At 42.2% G+C, this 21,248-nt stretch overlaps 1 protein-coding gene across 1 annotated transcript in view; it reads right to left on the bottom strand.

Moving 5' to 3' along the window:
* The window catches only part of baz2ba (bromodomain adjacent to zinc finger domain, 2Ba), a 101,176-nt gene extending 80,337 nt beyond the window's left edge, over window positions 1-20,839 (bottom strand). The window contains 2 exon segments of the mRNA XM_051111927.1: window positions 8,633-8,676; window positions 20,608-20,839. The gene's annotated coding sequence lies outside the window, so the exon portion shown is untranslated.
* Between the last annotated feature and the right edge of the window lie 409 nt (window positions 20,840-21,248).

Here is a 21,248-nt window from a genome sequence, read left to right as displayed (position 1 = left end):
TATTCAGTCGTCAAACATTTGCAAGTTGCTCTGAAACCTCATCTAGTGAGTCAGTGCAAAAAGAGAAAACTGTGATAATGTCTATCAAAAGTATGCAATTATTCGTCATTTTTACCTTGATTACATATCTAAAATCCAGAGAGAAGATAGTCAGGTTCAAGCATTTACATGCTCAGTTTTTCCAATTGATCAGATTATTTCAGATCTACATCACCCCTTTCAATCCGATCGAAATTTCATTCAGACTGAGATCAATTGGATTGATTGAGGTGTTTACATGAAAACTGAGCTATCAATCTGATAACCACGAGATTATTTGAGTGCATGTAGCTATTGAGCCATGGTGCTCCGGTTCGAGTCTGCCTGGCATCACTTGCCAGTCCGGTTCTCTTCTTCTGCACATCCTTTCTCCACTGCCACTAGAAACGAAAGCAGCAAAACTGCCCAAAATCGCACTCAGAGACATTCACCGAGGGCACGAATCAGCAAACTTCATCGCTTCTGTTTCTAAGACTCCATACCCACCTCTCTCCCTGTTTTTTTTTTCTCTATCTCAGCCTCTCTTTCTGTAATGACCTCCCTGAGGTCCAGTATCGCAGCTCTCTCTCTATTTCCAAGAGGTGAGGGAGGTTCTGCGAACGCACACCCAGCGTAATGAGCTCTCCCTGGACACCCAGAATACAAAAAGCCCCTGATATGCTCGAAGAATCTCCCCGGACCACCCTGGATCCAGATCGTCCCAGCTCCCGTTCTGAGCTCAGGGCCTGCTGCGGGGTTCTTTCTAAATACCCTGGGTCGAGGGAGGGAGACCCCTGGGTGGCTTGCTATTCTAGGGCTGTGTGTGTGTGTGTGTGTGTGTGTTTATGTCTAGGAGTGTGAATGAGATAGGTGTGAGAAAGTGTGTGCTTGGCGTGAAAGGTGTGTTTATGAGAGGTCAAATCTTGGTGTGTGAGAAAGGGGGGGCAGTTAGATTCAATAGAATCTCTTTAACCTTCTTTGAGGGCCCCCAACCTCCCCAAGAGCCCTTCTAACTGCCCTTAACCGCCCGATTCCTCTGAGAAAAGGGAGAGACGCCCGCCAGCCGACCTCAGAAACACACACCCCCTCATCGCACCTCATGTTTTTACACTTTTAATGGAACATAAACTCTACAGAGTCAAGCATGTAAGCTGTGATGCTGCTTTTCCTTTCCTTTCACACAAACACACACACAAACACACAGAGTTTACGGCTACTGTTCAGTAAGAGTCTTAAGTGTGTGTTTGGATCCACAGCCAGCGCGTCAAATTTGTGGCAGTAAAGCAAAGCCACTCCTTTTTATATTTGCCCTTCAAAAAAGACATAAATAATGGCCTGTGTGTGTGTGCGCGCTCCCTTGAGGTGCGCATCCTGTGCTGAACACACACAGCGAGAGAAGGAGAGATGGAGAGAAGATGAGCACAGAGCAAAATGAAGGAAGAGCAGGGAAAAAAACAAGAGGTGGGGAGAGGAATGAGAGGACTCACACACACAGGCGCGCACGCACACACACTCCCTCTGCGTGCAACTGCGGTGTAAATGTCATCATGTACACAGTTTATCCTCTGTGTGAGCGAGAGGTGCAGATGAAGGGAGAGAGCGAGGGAGAAGAGCGAGTGAGCCCACTGCAGAGAGGTAGACGGGAGCACACAGCCTCTTCTTCTGTTTGTTCATTAGTATTCCAGCGCTTACTCCTTCAGATCCGTCCTCACGCCGCTTTTAGCGTCAGCACGGGAAAACACATACACACAAACACGTACACCAGCGTTAGAAAGAAAGGAGCTATGTTCGATGTGTTTCGCCCATCTACAAAATCATCTCAACCTCTTGTCTCTACAAACGACACAATAAACCCTACCGGCTGATGATGGAAATAAGTTCGCCCAGACTAATTACATGACGTAACGTGCTCCAGTCAAGGCGTTTTGATGGATACTGACTTGTAGAATCACTTAGTCGGGGTCTTAATCTTGTGTGCTTGGTCTTGAGCCCTTGGTCTCAAAGCCCTGTGAAATCAAAATTGTAGTTTTTTTTACTTTTAGTATGAATATGTTAGCCTTAAGGTTATCTGTAAGCTGGTGTGCTCCAAGGCATTAACAAAATTCGCATTTAGAAGATATAAACATTCAAAATTTACAATCTCTAACTTCCACCAATATGGATCAACGATTTTGATGACATCACCTTGCACTTCAGCTTCTCATCAAATGTTCTGTCCAATCAAATGCTCTCTAGAATTCGATGTGTCCTGCCCCTACAATATAAATAGATGCTGAAGCTGCAGTTGATATCGGTCACAGAATTTCTATTTTCTGTATGGTAAATGGCACGTAGTGGATTATACAGTGTACATATGCTTTCTGTTGGGGCGATTAAAGTCTGGTTTCACTTTGTGTCACATGAACCACCGCAGCGCACACACAAGGCCTGCTCCAGTCCAGAGACACAATAGCACGTAGCTGATCATATGTGCAAGTTGGTGCAGACCACAAAATGTATCGGACACATTTGAATTCTACACAGAATGCTATTTTATATATAGATAATGCAATATCGATGTTGTAAGCTGTTAAATGTGGTTTTACCCAGCTTAACAGCATAAACTGTGATATAAACGAAATGCTATAGGCTATTTAAAAAAAAGAGGAAGGGACTGCTGGATATGTCCCGCCTTATCTTCCTGTTTCAGTTGAAATTACGTCAACATATAGATTAACGCTGCTTGTTTTACAATACTTCAGTGGACCTTTAAGGTCTTTACTATTGCATAGAATTTGCATGAATTCTATAGCACTTTCCACAAATTCAGTAAACTTGGCCCATGACTTATTTTTAACTAAATAAACTTGTACATTAACAATCTAATTTAAGTTTGAACAGTGTTGCTAGTATTTGATGTTACTGTATGTTATTGTTACTTTTATACATTTTGACTACATAATTTAGTGATGATTTAATACAAAAAATAAAACTCACAATAATTAAGGTTTTAAACTACAATTAGACATATCAGAATGTTTGATATCAGGGTTGCAAAAATTGCAAACCTCATCTAAAACAAACAAAAAAAAAAAAAACTCACAAAGTTTAGTCAGACCTCCTAAAGTTTTCAATCATTTTCTGAAGTTAAACTCCATCACCATTTACTGAAAGAAAAAAACACATTTGTGGAAAGTCCCAGACATTACCTAAGCTGTTCAGAGTTCAGCATTTTTTACATGATTCGTTGATTATATGGTCCTTGTCAGATTCTAGGCCTCATGGTTCCTATTCTAGAACTGGACTTAGAGGGTCTAAACTGGCTCTCTTTAGGTCTCTAAGGGGCCTAGTGTTGACTAGGCTTTTTACAATAATTATTGTCTAATGACATTTCATTGTATAATAATTGATTTATTAACATTGGTAAAATTTTGAAAGAGGCCTAAAAGAACTTAAAGTGGTGAAAGTAGCATCTAAAGCATATGAGTATCTGCCATTTTACCTTGTCGTTTTTCAAGTGAAAACTTAAAAAAAAAAAAAGACATTTCATGATTCATCTTTATCTAAGGAAAAAGCCATTTCAAGGGATACAGTGGTGGCAGCGAATGGTCATTTACCCACTCAGGAGGGAAGAAAATGACTCAAAATCAAATATTTTTCACTCAGCTGTTGCTTGCTTAATGGCATAAGTGGCCGCGTGGAGAAAGCCTGAAGGTGACTGCTGGTTAATTTCGAGCCGTTTCAGTAAGTTTGTAAGAGCAGTGGCGATAAAGCGCTCGTCCTTTTATGCCGAGTTGCTCTGAAAAGCCCCAAGGCTTAGTGTCCGTTGTGATTCTTGGATTCGTTTCTTGCCTCTGTTTTCAAGCAGAAGGTGTTATGAAAGATCAGGTACCTACTACCTGCAAATCTGGATAGTTTTGGTGTTATCTGCAATCTAAAAACGTGCCAACCGCATTGGCACTCCCATATGGTTCTACAGTGAACTACAATCAAGGAATGGTTAGTTTTCATTATTTCAAAAGGACACCTGTCTTCGGGTTGGGCCGGGTTAAAACATTTTTGCTGTTAAAGCAAAGTACGTGGATTCATACGGAGCATTAGCAAGATATTGCTTCAGATTTGAGCACTGCCTGCTGTGGCTGTCTCAGTTTAGCCAGTGCACTATTTGTCAGTCTGTTGTAGGTGTAGTGTATTATAGTGATTCTGCTGTGGATAGGGTGGTATTATTGGATGGATCTCCACGGTAACGGGGCGGGTGAAACTCAATCGGAGTCTCTCCATGTCGCTCCCTTAGATGGCCACCCGCTGATCCTGACCTTCTGGATGTTTTTCCCCCTCTCCTTTTCTCTCTCTCTCCCTCCCGCACTCTCAGCTCCATCTTCTAACTCTTCTATTTTCTGTATTCATTTATCTATCTTTCTAGTTGAGATGGATACAGAAGTGCCTAAATGTTCCTATACTGTTATTTTTGGCTTATGTTGTCATTGCGCTGCCACTTTAAAGCAACAGCAAATGAATAGCGTCTATCCACTGCATGTGAGAGCATGGTGTGGCGTATGTGTAGAAACCATAGATGATAACACTTATGCAAGTGGGGGGCCTGGCTAAGGCAAGATAATAGGAGATTATGTTTATGATGTACTCTGAATATTAACTGCCTCATAACTGACTCATTCTATCTCTCTATGGAAGATTCAGTATTTATTGCGGTATCCTCCAGTACAGTCGGAATCAGCATGGCCTCGTACCCTGGTCGGAAATAAATATTTAAGACAAGAAGGAACAGTAAAATCGCAAGCGGTGAGAAGAGGGACAAAGAGAGGGAGAAAACAAAAAAGGGCCAATGACAGACACTTGAGGCACCCCGTTTCAAACTGTGTGTGTGTGTCCAGCATTTTGTACTGAGGTAATAACTCTCACCAGGGATCTGGAGGGCCCAGCAGAGTTCAGGCAGGGGTCCATTACACCTTTCACACACACGCGCACAAAATCCAGCAGGCCTGCATTATTTGTATCAAACAACCGGTATATTTTGCCTCTGACGCACAAGTACAGACACACTCCTACTGCAAAGCACCAGCAATGAAAACAGACCCCTCTACCATGATTCCTGCTCAAGATCTCTCCAGCAGGAAGTATGAGCTATGAGCCGTCCCCAGGGACGCAGGAAAGAGAAAGAGAGAGGCCAGGAGCCTGACACTGCCTGGCCAAGATCTATGCTCAAACACACTCTCTTGCCTTTTTTTTTTTCCCTTTCACCACCCTCTTTTGTCTTCCTTTGCTTTTCCGCTTCTTTCTCTACTCGAAATAAAGAGTAGTTGGTTACACTGAACACACTCATATCCACTTTGTGCAGAGAAATGCCATTTCCTCTGCTTTATTATTCTCTTTCCCCCTCTGTGGGAGGCTGGGAGGAAAGTTTGCTTTGAAGAGAGAGGGTTTAACATGTGCGCTAATAAATAGCTGGTTTGCCCCTGGGCAAGATTGCAAGAGCTCAGTTCTCTCTTCCATATAGTCTCTAGCATTTTCAGTGACTACAACTTATAACCTCCCTTTCAGAACCAAAAGGATAGAGGACTGTGTTTTTCCTCGATATGTCCTGACAGACCTGATTTTACTTTACAATTTCAACTCTCCAAAGAGACTGGTTGATATTCTCTCCATCCATAAACTTTTGTAATTCCCTCTGGGTGTCCAAGCACTGTTTTGTTTTGTTCCTTCCCTTTCTTTTTTCGTGAGAAAGGAAAGCTCATCCCTATAACCGATACCCTTGCAGTATGCTTTTGTTTAGTTTCTAATATCAGTTAACACTATATTTACTTTTATGAACTTGGCAGACACTTTTCCTAAGCAGCTTATTTTACATTTTCTCAAATTTTGAATCAGACCCATGACACTGATGTTGCCATACATATACTCTTTGAGCAACAGGAACCTGTATATTATATAACATTCTGAAGAAAAACAAGCCATCAAATCAATTCCAAATTGTAAGGGAATTGATTGCATATTATGCAGATTATAAATTAATGTCACAATTAACTGCATATATCAATATTTATTTTTAGTTTTCATTCTAATTTTTTTCATGTTTTGTTTCATTTTTCATTTCATTTTGTTTCATTTCAGGTATTTTTAATTTTTCATATTATTTTTTATAAGTTTTTCATGTCATTTTTTTTTACATTTTTAATAGTTTTACTATTAAAACAGACATATCTCTTTGTTTCATATTTGTATTCTTAAGCAATTAACATTTTCTTGAATTTTGAATCAAACCCATGACATCGATGTTGCCATACATATCCTGTTTGATCAACAGGAACCTGCCTATTATATAACATTCTGAAGAAAAACAAGCCATCAAATCAATTCCAGATTGATTTTTTAAGCATTTGTTAATAGTTTTACTATTAAAACAGACATATCTCTTTGTTTCATATTTGTATTCTTAAGCAATTAACATTTTCTTGAATTTTGAATCAAACCCATGACATCGATGTGGCCATACATATCCTGTTTGAGCAACAGGAACCTCTATATTATATAACATTCTGAAGAAAAACAAACCATCAAATCAATTCCAAATTGTAAGGGAACTGATTGCATATTATGCAGATTATAAATTAATGATATGAGTATGAGTAAACCACAGAAAAGACATAAAAGTGGATTCTGTAAATGAATAGTATTATTTCTATGCTTTTTATAGTATTTATTTTTAGTTTTCATTCCAATTTTTAATGTTTTAGTAATTTTGTTGCTCGTTTATTTCGGTTATTTTAAATTGTTTTAATCCTATTTCAAGTTTTCATGTAATCTTTATTTTTTTAACAATTTTTAATAGTTTTACTATTCTGAATTATCACAACTAACAGCATATATTAATATTTGCTGAGAAAAGTTGACAAATTAAAATAAATCAAACATGTTACATTATTGTGGTAGATGAGCAAACCACTGAAAAGACACAAAAGTGGATTCTGTAAATGAACTGTATAATTTCTATGCTTTTTATAGTGTTTTTTTTAGTTTGCATTCAAATTGTTTTCCATGTTTTAGTAAGTTTATTATGTGATTGAAACTCAGTTATTTAGATCAGTTAATTTTTCATCCTATTTCAAGTTTTTCATGTAATCTTCATTTTTTAAAACTATTTTTTAACAGTTTTACTATTAAAACAGACATATCTCAATGCTCCATATTTGTTATTCATTGCAGGCTGCTAATGCGATTTGATGAAGCATGTCGCCTGTAAGTCAGAGCGCATGATTAAATGTGTCAATTTTTGTAACACCTTTTTTTTTTTGTAATTAATTGTAGTAAATGAAGGTGTTAAACCGACAGCCCCAAAAACAAGTTTTTCTCCATTTTTTTTTTCTTTTACTTTTTTCTAGGGCAATGCCTAGGCATTAAAAGGACATGCACGGTGTTGCCTCCAAAGCATGATTGCCTTGTAAGTCAGACATACAGGAATGTTAGTGTGATTCATGTTGGAATCCTGACCCGTCTCGCCTTCACTAAACGAGCAAGAGCCGTTGAGCACGGATGACCCTTCACGCCTTCCTACAATTCCCAGAAATCAATGCTCGGATGGAGCTTCCATTACCATTATTGATGGCTGAGACGGTGGCAGTGACTGCTGCCAATGCAAGAGGCCGCAGTGATGTGTAGCTGAGGAGCTGAGAGCCTTTGTCTCGCTGTCTTTGTCTGTCTCTGTTTTTCCCTCTTTCTCGCCATCCTTATATTTCTTTCCATATATATCGTTTCCTCTGGAGTGTGAATGGAGCGCTTTTCTAATAAAAGTCATCCGTAAGCCACCACACAGACACATTCGCTCTCTCACACGCACGTCTGAGGAAACGCTTGGTCTACACACAGCTGCATGTTCACCTGAGGCAGCTGCAGTCCGTTTCTCAGTCTTTAAGCACTCTAGAACTCAAACTCTACATTGTCACTTGTTAGTGGTATAGACAGAGAGAATGAGAGGGAGAGGGAGAAGGAGACGGCGAGTGAGTGGAAAGAAACGTCCTTGTATTTCTGTCACTCTCTGAAACCACCAGGGAGCTGGGGAATGAAACGATGCAGCCGAGCAGAGAGCCCTGAGAGGCTGCCGCCCGCCTAGCATCACCGCTAACACCGCGACCAGCATCCGCGCTACCAATTAGCCTGAGCCCACACAGGGAGAGAGAGAGAAACCGGCTGATTTGTTTGTTCCAAAGCACAAACTCTCTTCACCGCTGCGGTTCGTTTCGAGAGACTCGGCTGTGAAAATGAATTGCCAAATTAAAGATCTTTACAAATACAACATAAAAACAAAGCACGCTTAAGAAATGTCAACCTAACAATTGCCTTTGGAGAGCTTTGTTTCAGCTAATTGGGAGGGAGAGGGGTGAAAAGAGAGGCTCACATCCTAAGAACGAAATTAAATTAGGTTTAAATCGGCTGAATCTGTGTTCACCCTTTTCGGTTACAGCGTCCAATTACCCGAAACAAACACAGAGGTGCATAACCGTGACAAATGACTTCAAAACTGGAAAACTGGTCTTGCAACAAATGCAAAGTCAGAGAGGGAAGGTTTAAAAAAAAAAAAAAAAAGTGATGACAACTTAAGCATTATGGCACAAATACTCACTGAGTGGGAATGTCCTCAGCTGTGTGACATCACTGCTTGTCCACCTGTAAGAGACCGGAAAAAGAAACAGAAAAGCGTTTTAATGGCACATTTGGTCACACAAACAAAACTGAGGTAATGTATCCTAAATTACACTTAATAATAAGCTCCGGCCTCATGGGGAAAAGTCAACGGCAACAGGTTTCAGCACTGCGACTGGGGTAATACAGTGTGTTTAGTGTGTTTACACCCAACCTGTGGCTGCCAATGCTTTAAGTAAGTAAGAAAAACACACGCATACATACACAAAGACACTGACAACCACTTTTCACATGCCCACACAAGCAAAGCAAAAACACATGAATGTGTGAATGCTCATACACGCTCCCGGTTCCGTCTTTTTTCCTGCTAAACCTGTTGGAATTACAGCAAGGCTTTAAAACCCAGGGTGTGTGGGACGTTTTTCCAAGCACACACGCTGTCTTGCGCAGAAAACCAGCCTGCTCCAGTTTTCTCACAGCATTTGTGTGCCTTTCTGTCTGTATGTGTGTGCGTGTGTGTGCTTAAGAATTATCAGGAACATCACAGCAGTGAGACACAAAGGTGAAACCGACACACAAATCAGATTCGGTTTCCAATCTCCTCAATCTGCACAGATAACAAGTTGCACATACACACACTGCTCAGAAACAAACACCACATGCACAATGAGGGGAAAAAAAACCCCTAAAACAAATTACCACCACAAACGAACAGCAGACGCACTCCGAGTAATCTGTGGCTGGGCAGTTAGTTCCTCTTTTTAGTTCTTTAAAACATTTCCATCTGGGCAGAGTTAGATGTCTGGAACAGTTTACCACTGTTTGCTACACACTGAGCCAAGCTGTGACTGACAGCATCCGCACGTCAATCAAAATTCGACTTATCCGTCTATGGTGGAGGCGCTTCATCGCCGCAGCGGCCAAGGACACGAGCAGCGTTAGAGCTGATGTCACCGGGGGGGGGAGGGGGAGTTCAGTCGCAATGACAGCTTGGAAAGACGAAGACTGAGATAATGGCGAGCACGCTGGTGGGGTTGATCATTTTCTACACGACACATTCGGCCTGATCATTACCACAATAACACGGCGCTGCTGCCAACGGAGGCCGGAATCTGTGCGCTCTGCGAGCGCTGAGCTCTCCCCAAACATCTTCATCCATCCTGAGGACCAGCTAATCAAAAACGTCTTGACGCTACATTTTTTTTATTGACTTGCCTAGGGGGAGGAATTTAGATGAAATGATAACGCACCCCCTTCGGATAGACTGCAAACTGTGCGCAGCTGTGAGGATGGTGTGCGAGGAGAAAAGACGGGAGGGGAGGGTTTCTCTTCTTTTTTTTTCTTCCTTTTTGTTCTTTCTGCTCCAGGTTGATACTTCCTGTCGGAGGAGCCGGTCCTTTAGGGAGCACCTTGCCACGACTGCAGACGTTTAGCTCCAACCCTTCAGAGAAACACAGGCAAGTCCCGACAATCTATCTCCCGTGGAATCGTCTCACCCGTCCAGTTTCAGGAAACTGATCCCTAAATAGAAGTGATTCATCTTTTTTCATACAATATGAGCACACACAGCACAAAGAGACTTCTCTTTCCTTTTCTCTTGCTTTCTCATCTCTTTCTTGCTCTCTCTCTCCCTCTCTTTGCTCTGTATGATTCAGTGTGGCTGCAGGGCAGAGTCTTTTATCGCTGTATTATGCCCAGCTGAAAGCTGACAAAATGGAATCTGTGTGTGAGTTCTGTGACTGGGAAAAAAACAGCCTTCGACCAGATCTCTTTCTCTCTTGTTGATAATCTTATTCTTTCATCATTAGGCCGATTGCGGTTTATCTAAGAGAAAAAAAGGGATGGGAAAGAAGATAAATACAGAGGGAAAAAAGGGCATGGACATCCAGAGGGCACAAAAAAAAAAAAACACTCATACCTGGAAACACTTCCTCAAAAATGGCCACCAGACAATTAGCTCCATCTGAGAGAGAGGAGGGGGCGCGCTATAACTTAAACTGCCCACACTGGAGGTCATCACTCACACGCTAATGGAAGAACCGTGCTATACACACACACACTGAGTCGCTCTCTCACTCACACACAAGGACACAGCAATCGTCTTTGAACGCATTGCTAAACACTGCGGTAATTTGGCTTTACATTTGTGGTAAAAGTTCATCTGTGCAGAACACAGCAACTCGTGACAATAAGGCCAAATTAATATTCAACCCATTTCCTATCCTCGATTTCCTTCACCTTTGAAGTCTGCTGGAAATGAAGACCAGATGGAAGCAAAAGGAAGAACAAGAGTGAGCGAAAGAGAGAGAGAAAAAACACTCATGTGTCTCCACATGAAATGGAGCGCTTTTTAAACAAAGGTAGAACATGTGGGAAAGTTTCTGAAGCTCTGCAGTCGTCGCCAGGCACGGCAGGAACAGAAAACATGTTTTAGGCACTCCCAGCTACGAAAACAAACAAACTAATGGGAAAATGATCAGAGGCTTTACTTTAGGTTAGCATTTAAATGAATTGCTGAAAAATGCATGCAAAATGCAAAGCCTTGCAAGAGCTTTTGACAACATGCACTTTAAACGTTTGTTCACTAGTCAGTCAAAGCTATCTCATGCATGTCGTGTTTTATAATGTTTCAATGATAGCTGAGAATTCTCTCACACATTTAATTGTCTCTATGACAACATGACAAAGTTATGTCATACAAGTAGTATGTAAACATGAATGTATTAAACCACAATTTTAACAGTGCCCAAACATCATTTTAAGGCCATTGCATACCAAGCAAAACATACACAGGAATAATACCACCGTTTCAAAAAACAAAGATAACAGCCTTACATGTAACAACAACATGTACCCTAATTGAGGGCCCTGAGCAATAACGTTGGCAGTCAAAAGAAGCCGATCGAAGCTTAAACGCTGTCCGCGAATTAAGTTAAGCGCTAAAGAACGCAAAGCAGCAGAATACCGTGTAATCAAACAGGCCTTGAGATTTCTCTGCGTGAAGGTCAATCCCGCTGCCTATGCAGCTGTCACGCCTTCCTCTCAAACACACGCACACATGCGAACAAACACACTGACACACACAAACCAACCAGATAGTCATCTATCATCCCTAAGCTCAACACACCGAAATGTGAAAGCTCTCGCCATCAACCTGACATCAATCTAGTGAAGCAGCAACAATGACAAAAAATGCCTGCATTTTTAAACAAATATGAAATATGTTTCCAACAAACATTACAATAATTTAGTAGTAAGGAAGCCCAATACACTGTTCTGGTAAATCTTATGTCATCATTTATTCACCCTCATGTTACCTTAATGCTGTGTGACTCACATTCTTATGTGGAGCCGAATTCTGAGAAATGTCTCATGGTAGCCAATGCCAATGGGCACCAATATTGTTTGGTTCCCAATATTCTTTAAAAGAAGAAAGTAAGTCATATAGGTTTGAAACAACATGAGATGAGTAAATGATGATTTTTGAGTGGGCTATCCCTTGAGCTTTAGCGTTGGGTATAATTTGGGGTCATGGTATAAGTTGAGTTGTTGTGTTGAGGTCATGGGTTATGTTACTGTGTTGGGACGTTACAAATGGCATGTTGAGCTGTAGTGTTGGGTTATGTGGTGCTCTGTTGGACGTGTAGTGTTGGGTTAGGGTGGAGTTGGGATGTTCAGTCAAGCGGCGTGTTCAGCTGTAGTGTGGGTTGTGGTAGTGGCTTAGGCTGTTGTGTTGGGTCATGGTGCTTTGCTAAGTGTATAGTGTTGGCTTGTACTGGGTGTGCTGAGCAAGGTTTTACGATGTTCACAAAAGCGGTGTATTGAGCTGTTGCAATGGGTAATCGGGTGTGGTGTTGAAATCGTGTTACATCACGAAGGTGCGTTGAGCTATACTGTTACGTTGTGGTGTTGGATGTTCAGTCAAGTGTTGTTTTGACCTGTTACATGGAGTCGTCTGGTGGCGTGTTGGTCTGTTGTTTTGAGATTATGCGGGAGGTAGTGTTGAGTTGTGGTGGTGTGTTGAGCATGTTGTTACTATGTTCAGTCAAGTGGTGTATTGAGCTGTTATTTTGGGTCACCTGGTGGTGTGTTGGCCTTAAGTGTTTAGGTTTGGGGGAAGTGTGTTAAGCTGCAGTGTTAGGTCATTTAGTGGTGCGTCGAGCTAAAGTGCTGGGTCGGGTGGTGCACTGGGTGTGCAGTGTTGGGGTATGGTGGTGTGTTGAGCATTGTGATGGAATGTTGCCATGTTGTGATGTTAGATCATCTGGTTGGTAATGGTGGCGAGTTAAGCTATAGTATTAGATTTTGTGGTGGTTTGTTGAGCTGCTGTGTTGGACGTATGGTGGTGTGATGAGCTTTTTGGTTGGGTCGTGGTGGTCTGTTGGGTGCTGAGATGCAGTGGTGAGTTGTGGTGGTGTGTTAAAGGTCCACTGAAGTGCTTTGAAACATGCAACGTTATTCTATGTGTTGACGTCATTTCAACTGAAACAGGAAAACAGGGTCTGACATATACAGCAGCCCCGCCCCCTTTTTTAAATAGCCAATTTTGTTTATATTACAGCTTGGGCCAGAGCTGTTGAGCTGGGTAAAGCTGCATTTGACAGCGTACGACAGCCACAATCTCATCCATATCACATTATCTATATATAAACTAAACTAGTTCTGTGTAGAATTAAAATGTGTCTGATACATTTTGTGCGCATATGTCTCTGGACCGAAACAGCAGGCTGTATGCGCGATGCGGCGGTTTGTGTAAAACAGTCTGAAACCAGATTTCATTCACCCCAACAGAATGCATATTTACACTGTCTGAATCATTCCCAATCCCCTATATAGTACACTACATGCCATTCACTGTAGAGAAAATACTGATTTTATGCCGCAGATTCAGTGTCTATTTAGGGGGCAGGACGCTTTAGATTGTAGAGAGCATATGACTGGACAGAAAGTTTGAAGAAAAGCTGAAGTGCAGGGTGGTGCCGTTAAAATCATTTATCCATATTGGCAGAAGTTAGAGACTTTAAGTTTTAAATGCTTTTATCTTCTAAATGCAAATTTTGTCATTGTTTTGGGGCGCACTAGCTTATAGATAACCTTAAGGCTAACATATTCATACTAAAAGCACAAAAAAATACATTTTAATTTCATGGGAACTTTAATGTTGTTGGGATGTACAGCCAAGTGCCATGTTGAGGTGCTGGATCAACTGGTGGTAAGGTGGGCAATGGTGGAGAGTTAAGCTATTGTGTGGTGGTTTGTTGATCTGCTGTAGAGGTATGTTGGTGTGATGAGCTTTCATGTTGGGTCACGGTGGTTTGTAGAGCGCTGAGATGCAGTTTTGAGTTGTGGTGGTGTGTTAATGTTGCTGGGATGTTCAGGCAAGTGAGGTATTGAGCTGTTATTTTGGGTCATTTGGTAGCATATTTGTGTAGGGTTGGTTGCGTTGGTGCACTGAGCATTGTGTTGGGATGTTCGGTCAAGCGGCATTTTTAACTATTGGGTTGAATCATCTGGTGGTGTGCTGGGCCTGTAATGAGCTAAAGTGTATGTGGTTATGGTGATGGACTGAGCATTGAGTTGGGATGTTCAGTCAAGTTGCATGTTGAGGTGTTGTGTTGGACCTGTAATGTTGGGTTATGACAGTATTAGGTTGTGTGGTGGTTCGTGATACGTTACTGGGATGTTCAGTAAAGTGGGGTTTTGAGCTGCTCTGTTGGGGTGTGGTGGTTTTTTGAGCAGTTGTGTTTTGAGCTGTAACACTGAAGTCAAGGTGATGGCTGAATAGATGACTGAAGGAAGTGAAGATGAGCTTTAGACTGAATGCATTGTTTTCATGAAAGATGCTGTTGCTCCTGCTGCACGCTTAAATTAGCTGGCAGTGTTTGGATTACACCAGGGAGCTCTCACACAGGATTTATTCTAGCCTGCAGGAGCAAAGGATATTTCCATCTCTACACACATACAAACACACACAGATGCACAGTCACCCGTATGCATGTGCAAACACACTCAGATAAAACCCTAAGAGCACAAAACAAGGCTTTCGCTTACGGAGGCGCTCGCACACGTACACTGTGGTCAAATAAGGATGCACTGCTCACTCTACCATTCATTTCATCCATCGCCCTAGAATGCCTCCGTATGATCCTTTGCCATCAGAACAAACATACAGATGCACTTCCACGCAATCATACACACACCAACACTCGAAGGACTCAACAAGAGGCTCTTCATGGCCTCCGGATCAGGCTTCTTCTAGTGCTATTGCCAAGTTTACTGACTGCTCATATTACAGACGGGTTTCACAGCTTTCTACCCATCGAACAGAGATAATACAGAGAGATAGAAAGTGAGAGAAAGAGAGAGCACATGCAGTGTTTTTCCTCTCATTTTGAGTGTCATGTGAAACAGCCACACCGCAGTCTGTTTCACCCGAACAATCTGATGACACAAACACTCTTTTGCTACCTAAACAACCTGCAGTCCTTAACCTTATCTCTTTAACTGAATGCATTATTTAAACAAAGAATCACCCGTCCGTTCCAACCTCAAACAAAGCAGCCTCAGCCTAATTTCTAATGACCGAGACAGACGCCCCCCCTCAAAACACACACGCACACACATTTGTTGCGGGTCGGCGCGCATGAGGCCTGCTGAAGCGCCTAATCCCGCGTCTGTAGACTCCAGGAACACACCATGATGCACCTTCACGCGAACGCAGATTAGAACCCTTAATCCAGCTCTCTCAATCTGGAGATCTTTTTATAAAACCTCCCAGCTAATCCAACAGTGGTTTGTTTACTGTTCAAGACCTAGTTTAAACCAGGTTAGATTATTATACTAAAATAAAAACCTTTACTCTATGTATCATGTCAGGGTTAACTGAACTGCCCTATTAACCATATTCGTGTCGCAAGAGATCAAACAAAAGCTTACGCGGTACTTTACGCAAAACAAAAAGGGAGCACATCACAGTGTCAGCTGAAACGATTCTATTTTCAATCCTTTTTCTGTCTCTCCGTCTCCATCTCATCCTTGTCATTTCGTGGGCCTTTCTGCGCAAATTAAAAATTTAGAAATTCTTGCTGCGCCGAGGTGCTCTTTGCCAGCGCAGCTAAAATGAAAAGGCTTTGTGGTGGCAGTGACCAGATTTTAAATGCAGCGAGATCAATAAATAAGAGGGGGCTGCTTGAGCACAATCTCTGAATGTCTTTGAGGGTGTATGTGTGTGTGAGGGTCAAATACTGCATGTCCTGCAGTCAGCTGTCACAGTGCAGTAGATTCTCTCCCATCCCACAGCTCTGGCCAAATCCCACCCAGCCTCCCTTCTGCCCTCTCCCACAAGAGGAGCATCATTCCTGCCATTCCTGAAATCATGGCTATTTCTACTCTGGATGCAAATATAGCGATAAGCACTAGAACAAATAGGCCAAACTACTGGCATTTCAAACACGGGCTCCATTATCTCAGCGGGGGGGAACAGAGCGCCGCAGTGGCAACCCACGGCACAGGCAACATGACAGTCTCCTGGAGGGCAAACAACACCGGAGACGCAACCGGTGCAGGGTGGAAAAAACAGCCCTCATCTCTCCAGAATACTCCTCTGCCCGGAATCACTAATGCACTCAAACCCTCATTGAGGAGCTGAGAGCGATAGATAGAAAGAAAAAGAGGGGGGGGGGCAGATGGAAAGCAGAACAACAGGCGCACAGAAAGGTTTCAGAATGACGACCTTCAGGTGTCGAGCACAAGATCGGCCTCGTTGATTAACAGCAGAGGCTGGCAGAAAGATGCACACGTATTCTGAACGACATACACTTCCCGGAGCTTAATTCCTTGCTGTGAAGTTACAGCAAAGGAGATTTTGCTTTCTCAAGTCTCATATATGAAGCCTTTCTTGAGGGAAAAATCAACCCTTTCACCTTGTCTGTGAAAAACAAGCGCTCAGACAGCCCAACAAAAATAACCTTGAGTTTCATCAGGGATATTCTCACATTGAATGATAAACAGAGGCCCGAGGGACGCTGAACCAAAAAGCAGCTAATTGCCTGCCTCTGAAATTCGGCCCCTCTGTCCTCTCTGTGTTTATCTGAAAACAGAGTCAGTTTGGTGTGACCCGCTTCAGCTGCTGGTAGAAAAGCCCATTCATTTAACTGTCCGCAGAAACGCGAATCTCCGGCTCCTCTGCCTCGTTACCACGGACCGGCAGGCTAAAGGTAAAGAAGATCATGTTTGCGACACAATTATCAAGTCTGCCGCGACCGACTCGTGCTTCTGCTGACACAAACAGTTGTCTCCCGAGCGCTAATGTTCACGCTAAACAGCAACCCACATAACCCGTTATTATGTAAGAGCCAACTGTTGAGAGGAAATTCTACAATCAAAGCTGTTTGCTAACGACAAAATAAATCATTAGCCAAGTAAGTCGAGATAGAGATGCACTTATCCATGATACCGTTCAGCGCCATGCCAACTGTCGTCTCGCAAAGCAGCACGGGGAAGAGTATCTGTCAGTATTTACAAGGTGATTTGCCAAGTCGTTATGAGTGCAAGGACGCAACCTGCTCGGAAAACAAATTCACCACTGACCTTCCAGCATTGAGTATTCGGGGCTGATTCATTTGGCAGTTACTGGCCACACACGTGGCACACCACAGCTTGTATAATCAAGCCTGCGCTTGCGTTCGAGCTCTTTAAATGACAGGTGTTATGATCAGGTGAGAACTTCTCGCTGCCTTGGACTTTTATAGGACGGTTAAATCAAACGACAATCCGGAAACTCTAGGCTGAGCTTTCCCAAGTTCATTTGAATCAATTTTGCCATTAACGGTGCAATGATTGATGCACGTTTAAAAACCAAAATCAATGGGTTCTCACTGAGGATGCTGCAAATGATGTGTCTCTATCCAGACTGATGCTGAGGGATGAACTACGTTTTTACATTTGCTTTTGTTCATCTTTCTTCTACTTTAGATGTATACAAAAGTGGATTCTACAATGCTAAATATACAGGGAAGTACAAAAAAGTTCATTTACCAAACATAACCAAGGCGTGAATAATTCCCTAAAAGGGGTGTAAAGTAAGTTGTTAAAGTGAAAGGCACAATGCTATACGCTGCAGTTGACTATAATATTGTCTAATCCAATAAGATGTAGAATGAAACCCCATAGAGCCATTTAGACTATGAGACACAGGCAGGGCTGTGCGTGTTAACTGCTCTCCAGTCATTCATATGTAACAGCATGAGTGGAGCGTCCAATAAATTCAAATCATCTTTAAATGAACCACACTGATCAGTGCCCGGTTTCGGAGGAAGCGCGATTATAAACCCAAACCCATGTGCATTTGGGATTGTCTGTGCTAAACTTGGATTCGACAGCTTCTGCACTCGAGGCCCATTTCTTACAGCCCACATTTCTCGTAATCAGCTCATTACACCACAATCATTTGTTGTTGTGCGAACAACAAAGACATGCAAACAGAGCTTAAACAAGATCCTTCTAAAGATCCCAAATTAAACGGATTCTTAGATACGAACATCTTCTCACAAGCCTAACCCATATCCTGTCGGGAAAACAACAAACATCCTGGACAGAAACGTGCGGCTGACACTCTAACCTCAAGCAAAGTTCTTTTTCTCTCTCTCTTTCTCTCTCTTCGCAGCTACAGACATCCAGTGGTCTGGGTGTGCTTGAGAGAGCACAGTGTGAGATCCCTTCAAACCCCAACAGCACAAACAGGCCCTGACAGATTTGCTCTCCCTAAATCACGGTAAGAAAAACAGCACAAGTGTATAAGAGATCTTGTATGGGCTCCAAATAAGCACAAACACACTCACAAAGAAAGGAAAGAAAAAACATCCAACAATAGTCATTTCTAATGGAAGGAGAGAGTGGGTGAGCCTGTTCCGTTTCAATTCACTGATACCGCTAATGGCTTCTTAGCGGTTCCATGAAATCAAGCAGCTGTCAAGGCGATGCATCGGGAACAGGGAGGAAGAGGCGGCATTCCCACAAGAGAAAAGCATCGCGTCAGGATGTTTGGCTAAACATCTGCTCCCCTGCTCTCATGGCTTTAGCAGAAGCACATACTCAGACAAAGAGATGGGAGGTGGAAACACTGACTTCTCCATCTGAGGCATTCTGTAAAAACAACAGCCTGCTCCATGCATAATGACTAGGGCACTGGGCTAGATGAGACTGAGCCCTGCTGATACAAAACAGACACAGTCCAGCCATTTGACCAGCCCATGGCGAGCCTGTGGGTTTTGCATCGCTGACCACTAATTGTGTAAAGTTCATGACTTGCATAAAAGAAACTTTCAAATATGTAACACTTGCTTTTTTGAAGGTGGCTGTTCATTCACAATTCACCACAGATTTACTGAGGTAAAACTATCCTTGCTTACTTCTTAACTGTAAAGTAAAGCTTTGTCTGGCACAAATAAAACACACAGGCACAGACATACAAAAGTACACATGCGTATCATAATCTAACTAGAACATCTGAAGTCTTCCAAATGAGGAAATGACTGTACGGTGAGACAATAATTATTAACCTCGTGAGCCATAAATTCATGTGACAAACTCAAATATGTCTGACTGTCTAATTCTGAAAGGATCAAAATACGATTCTAGTCATACGAGGGGGGGAACTCTAAAATGGATGTGAAACCATAGTTCACTGATTCATCGTTACAGCACATTCTTAAGTAATGCTTCACTGAAATTATGAAATTTTGAAACTAGCAAAAATTGTCGATTTTAAACAAAGAAAAGACAATAAACAGTTCAGCTCGCTAAATGACATCATTACGTGCTGATGTCATTCATTCCACCTGTAAACACCGAATCGTTAAACATCGCGAACGATTCTCGAGATCACATCAAATGCTTGTTTTTATTCATCCCGAGTCATTCCGACAGCAAAACTAACCGAAAAACTGAGTTTTACAGCAATGTCAAGCGAGATAACAAATTCGACGCTTTCTTGGCAAAACCTCACATTTTACTTAAACTTCACATGACGTCACCGCAACCACATAAGACATTTCTAAACTTTCTGCCTGTAACGACATGTGCAGGTCGAGTCCTAAGAATACACCGATCCGCCAGTTAAAATTAACCAAGATGGCGTGAGGCTTGTTGTTTAGAGGGCAGAAAAAATGGAGGATATTGTAATATACACAAAGGGATAAATTTCAACAACTCGGCCAGGCGGCAGCTGCTGCTCTTTAAGGAAGCAACAAAGATAAGAGCAACGCGAAGCTCCAACTCAACGCCAGCGACCCGCTCCGACTAAGCGAGGCGATTTCCCCGTCGAAAACACCAAACTGTGCGCTTTTAACAGCTTTTATCAAACGGAATTGTAAAGTAAATGCTTTTATCATGTTGTCTCGATGAAGAGCTGTTAGCTTTTGCCATCATCTGAGAGACGGACATTAAACAGACCAAAGGTAGCGTCAGCTCCTCCAAGTGACTCTCCCGCATCGCCCTTTTCAAATAAGCCCTCTAAAATCAAATATTACATTTTTACGTACCCAAACGAACGACGGGGAAGCGCTTGCTCTTTTCAAACATGTTTGGATACACTGAGGAGTGTTTACCAACAGTTTACATTTAAAAAACGTAACAGTTAAAGCGCAAGCGAGAGAGGGCACAAAGGCAGATTCCTATTATGAAGTCACAACCCCAGCGCGCAACATTGTGTCCGCTCGTAAAGTTTTGCGATATTCGCGGTCGCATCGGAATATTTCCCTCGATCGGCTTTTCACGACAATCCCGTCCGAACGGTTTTGACAAGTTTTGCGCTTTTTGCGCTCGAGGGACGCGCGTAGCCAACCTAAAGAAACTATCGAGTTAGCTGCCCTCGCTAAGAAATCAAGCCAGCCAGCGACACAACATTGATTCTCCAATGAAATAACTGATCCAGCTCTCAATAAATTCAAAACTTACCCTTAGTTTTGACACTTCGTGTAATTCCGCCTCGATCGGGTTCGAAGTATCACTTCAGGTAACGTTGCTCTTTGTTTTCCTTTTTCGATTTGCTTTTGGAAGAGGCCGGTGTAGCAGGAGATGATGAAGAAGGGAATTGGGCAGTAATTGAGTCTCGGTGTGTGTGAGTGAGTGAGTGACTGCGTGTGTGAGTGTGTTTGTGTGTGTGTGTTAGTTACGAACAGCAGATTGAAGGAGAGTCCTTTCAAGGTTTATTCTGCCTCACTTCAAGGAATCAAAGTGACGTCAGCGGACAATACTTAAACGATAAAACTTTTATTCGCCGTGAAACGGCGAAAGTGTGTAAGTGACCGAATTGTGCACATTGCACGCTGTATTTTTAGCATCTTTTACTATTTACAAAACATCTGTCAGTGAAGAAGAGCCGAGAACGCTGTAAGGCTGTTGTTTTTTTTTTTTTTAGAAGGCTTTAGGTTATGTCTTGTTTTTTCTTTTCTTTTCTTTTTTTTTTTTTTTTTTTTTTTTTTTTTTTTGAAGTCGATTTCAGAAGTGCTTTCAGTTCTTACTCAGTATTGATACTATTAATCCATATTTGCATCATGGCTGAGCATTGTTTTGAAATTGGCTGGGGTGAAAAAAAA

This window comes from Labeo rohita, chromosome 6, assembly GCF_022985175.1.
Source record: "Labeo rohita strain BAU-BD-2019 chromosome 6, IGBB_LRoh.1.0, whole genome shotgun sequence".
In the NCBI taxonomy this organism is placed as follows: domain Eukaryota; kingdom Metazoa; phylum Chordata; class Actinopteri; order Cypriniformes; family Cyprinidae; genus Labeo; species Labeo rohita.
The sequence above is the reverse complement of the archived record's forward strand: the minus strand, read 5'-3'. Positions and strand labels throughout refer to the sequence as shown.